The sequence below is a fragment of the Schistocerca gregaria genome, chromosome 9 (assembly GCF_023897955.1).
Source record: "Schistocerca gregaria isolate iqSchGreg1 chromosome 9, iqSchGreg1.2, whole genome shotgun sequence".
In the NCBI taxonomy this organism is placed as follows: domain Eukaryota; kingdom Metazoa; phylum Arthropoda; class Insecta; order Orthoptera; family Acrididae; genus Schistocerca; species Schistocerca gregaria.
In genome coordinates this window covers 137829847-137830276 of record NC_064928.1, presented here as the reverse complement: position 1 = coordinate 137830276, position 430 = coordinate 137829847, and the positions used below count along the sequence as shown (strand labels likewise).

General features: G+C 45.1%; 1 non-coding gene across 1 annotated transcript; it reads left to right on the top strand.

Annotated features, from left to right (window-relative positions):
* The first annotated feature begins 290 nt into the window (after positions 1-290).
* LOC126292415 (U4 spliceosomal RNA) lies at positions 291-430 on the top strand. The gene has a single exon (XR_007552152.1). It is a non-coding gene; the product is annotated as a U4 spliceosomal RNA (small nuclear RNA).

Genomic DNA, 430 nt, shown 5'->3' with positions numbered 1-430 from the left:
AGTAGCGCGCCTGACGGCCAAGGAGAGAACTACTGTGCAGTTTAGAGCGTTTAAGATGGCGGTAAGCGGGTGTGTAAGCAACTATTAGACACAAGGAGGCAAGAACAGAGTGTCTGCCTCCAATAAAATGTGTTTTACTGGTTTTGTTTCCTGCATATTTCTGTATTTGTTTCCCCCAATGGAACTAGAGTAGTGTAAGGTAATACTGATGGGTTGCAATGATGCAAGTACCTGTAGGTGTTTGGAACGAACGTCAGGTATAAATAGCAGTGCCAGGCGCTAGGTAGTTAATCTTTGCGCAGTGGCAATATCGTAACCAATGAAGCATAACTGAGGTGCGATTATTGCTAGTTGAAAACTTTTACCAATACCCCGCCAGAGAGACGTGCAATACCGTCTCTATGGCAATTTTTGGAAGCCTCTGAGGGGG